Source organism: Octopus bimaculoides, chromosome 11 (assembly GCF_001194135.2).
Source record: "Octopus bimaculoides isolate UCB-OBI-ISO-001 chromosome 11, ASM119413v2, whole genome shotgun sequence".
NCBI lineage: Eukaryota > Metazoa > Mollusca > Cephalopoda > Octopoda > Octopodidae > Octopus > Octopus bimaculoides.
In genome coordinates, this window is record NC_068991.1 from 62,099,474 (window position 1) to 62,103,104 (window position 3,631).

Sequence of the window (3,631 nt, forward strand, 5' to 3'; positions counted from 1 at the left end):
TGTTATTGTGGTGGTATTAGTTATAGGTTATAGTGATGGTGGTAGTATTGGTAGTGGTTCTGGTGGTGTGATTGTGTTTGTAGAGGAGATGGAGACTGTGTTGGTTGTGGTTGTGGTAATAATTGTGATTGTAGTTGTGGTGGCGGTGGTAGAAGCAGTGGTTATGGTGATAGTCGTTGTGGTAGTTGTAGTGTGGTGTTTGTGGTTTAGGAAATGGCAGTGTGTGATAACATTAGTAGTAATGGTGGTAGTATGTCAATGTTGGCTTTGGCGGATGGTTGTGGTGATGATGATGATGATGATGATGATGATGATGGCGGTGGTGGTGGTGGTAGTGGTGGTAGTGGTGGTGCTGCTGGTGCTGGTGCTGGTGGTTGTGGTGGTGGTGGTGGTGGTGGTGATGGGTAATGACGATGACGATAATGATGATGATGATGACAATGATGGTGGTGATACTGGTAGTCGTGGTGGTGGTAGTGGTGGGTGATGACGACGACGATGATGATGATTAAGATGATGACTATGAATGACTACGACGATGATGATGATGATGATGAAAATGAATGGAGTAGGGGGAAAACAGCTCCTCTTAGATCACCTACATCACCGCCATCATGAAAATCCTCACTATCTCCACCACCACCACCACCACCACCACCGCCGCCGCTACCGCTACCATATCCACCACCAACAACGACAACAGCACCATCAACATATATAAAAAAAAAATAAGACAGAAACAATAAAAATCAGACGGAAAAACAACATAAAACAACGGCCAAAACTGCAACAACAACTCTATACCAAACGGATAATCCAATAATCTGTTTATTCCGTTATTCTTCCTGTCCCTTAATCCTATTTTTCAACATATCAAATCTCGCTAGATAAATTCTATATTTTAATAATCACTCCGCCATCTTTGTTTTACGATTTTTTTTGGTTAAAATAATTATATTTTTCCGCCATTTTCATATTATTAAGCTATTGCTGCAGCAACCGTTGTTTGGAATTTTTGTTGTTGTTGTTACTCCTTCTTCTCCTTCTTCTTCTTCTTCTTCTTCTTCTTCTTCTTCTTCTTCTTCTTCTTCTTCTTCTTCTTCTTGCAGTTGTAATGGTTGTTGTTGCAGTTACGTAATATTTTCAAATATTGTTCATAATGTGCTTGTTTTATATTAATGAATTTATTCCCCCACGTTCTGGACCATGTGTTAGAAATTCTTCTTCTTCTTCTTCTTCTTCTTCTTCTTCTTCTTCTTCTTATTATTATTATTATTATTATTATTATTATTATTAATATTATTATCATTGCGAGCTGCTAGAATAGTTAGCAGACCAGGCAAAATGCTTAACGGCATATCACCCATCTTTACGTTCTGAGTTTAAATTCCACCCTTTCGGGGTCGATGAAATAAGTACAGGCACATGCATCACAACCATATGTGCCCGACATGGTGATCTCATATCAAGATAAACAACGCATGACCTTGCAGGTGGGGGCCAAGTTAGAATTTTCTTCAGTTCGAGTAACCCATCCCGCACAAAAAGGTCCCTGAATAAAGCTTGTTTAAGGTTGTTGAACGAAACACCCATGTTTCCAAAGGTGAATTATCTAAACCCTAAAGAATTCATCTCAGCACATAACTATGATACTCCCCCACTACATCTGTTCGTGATCAGAGATGCACATATCGTCAGCCACCAAGGGACATGCTCAACTGGTTAAGGTCAAACAACTGACATTCAAATCTGTGGTATTGAGCAGAATATTTGTTGTAGCCCATCTTTTATACCAAGACAAAACAATGATGACACTTCCAGTCAGTTAAGATCAGAAGCCATAAGAGCCACTGCCTGGTACTGCATCAGAGTATAATATTATTATTATTATTATTATTATTATTATTATTATTATTTATTGTCTTTGCACAGCTTCTAACGCTGGAGATGTACTATAGTGTCAGCTGTTCAATACCAGTGAACTAAGGTAATATCTCTTATTTTTCGATCACCTTCAGAAGCATTACATCGGTTCCAAGCAGTGCTGATTTCTGCAAGTGCTCCACCCTTATTGCAGCCCCTATTTGTTCCACGTACTTCTCGAGATTTTTGCTCACTGTTCCCAGGGCTCCAACAATTACTGGTACTACTGCTACCTTTTTCAGCGACCACAACTGCTTTACTTCCCAAGCTAACCTGTCATATCTCTCGTCTTTTCTTTCTTCCTTATCGCATAACTTGTTGTCAGCTGGGCATGCTATATCTATGATCCAGCATAGTTTGCTTTCTTTCTCAATTAAGACTATGTCCGGCTTTTTATTATTATTATTATTATTATTATTATTATTATTATTATTATTATTATTATTATTATTATTTTATGTTTGACTTTTGCTTTACATTTATACAAGTTAGCTCCAAGGCTCATCCAGAGACCTCAAGAGGTAAGTTAGAAATTGATGTTGGTGTTATGCCTAGGGTGTCATATATTTGGTTTTGCACATATTGTTCTACGGAATGTTTAAGAAAATAGAAAATAATGAGTTTCTTTTAAAATTTGAGATCACATAGACAGTATTTTACGTAGGATATGGGCAGTTCCCATGAGCACTATCTTTTGAACTTCAGCCATTTTGGGGTTTGAGCTAGGTAGCAATCAGCCCTTTTTGCTATCATTCCTATGGCACCTATGACAACAGGTATTGTTTTAGTCTTCAGGTTCCACATTTTGTTAATTTCTATTTCAAGATCTTTATACTTGCTCAGTTTTTGGTAGGTCTTGACAGATACGTTTATGCCGACTCGGACAGCCATATCAATGAGGAGGCATGATTTTTGTCTGAAGTCTTTCAATATGATGCAAAGCAAGTTTCTTAACCATACAATCATGAAGCTAGAATGACATAGCTCGAACAGGATTGAATGATATGGCACTAAACACTGCAACCAACAACAACAGCAGAAACAGCAACAACAACTGCATCAGCAACAAAAACAGGAATGAAGATGACAAACTAAAAGAGGCATGGCTGGCTTATTTGCATCTATCTTTCTGTCAGTTTGACTGGTGAAGTTCCAGAGGAGCGAGATGCGATCATTTTCAAGCATTGGAGGTGGTTTGTGTTCCCACCAGTTTTTATCATGGGGCAAGTCCAGGGTTTTGCAAATTACCCAGCGAATATACTGTGCTGCTCAATCATGCCTGTTGAGATACTCTGTAGGCGCAAGAAGACTGCACTTGGAGACAACATGATCAATGGTTTCATTTTGTTGTTGACATACACGACATGTTGGGAAACAACCGCTTTTTAATATGTTGGCCTGGTAGTTCCTTGTAGGTAGTTATTATTATTATTATTATTATTATTATTATTATTATTATTATTATTATTATTATTTCTTTTTATCACAGGTTTTGTTGGAGCTCCTGGAGTCTTGCATGGAACCATGCTATTCGTTCTTTTCAGCTATCTAATACTTTCTTGATTATTCTGGCCGTGTCAAGGAGGCAAACCTTTCGTAACAGTTCTACTGGGTACTCTATTCCAATTTCCTTTATATTCCTCTTGATGCCTTCTGATACTGTTCCCAAGAATCCAACAATAATTGGCACTATCTTCACCTTCTTCAT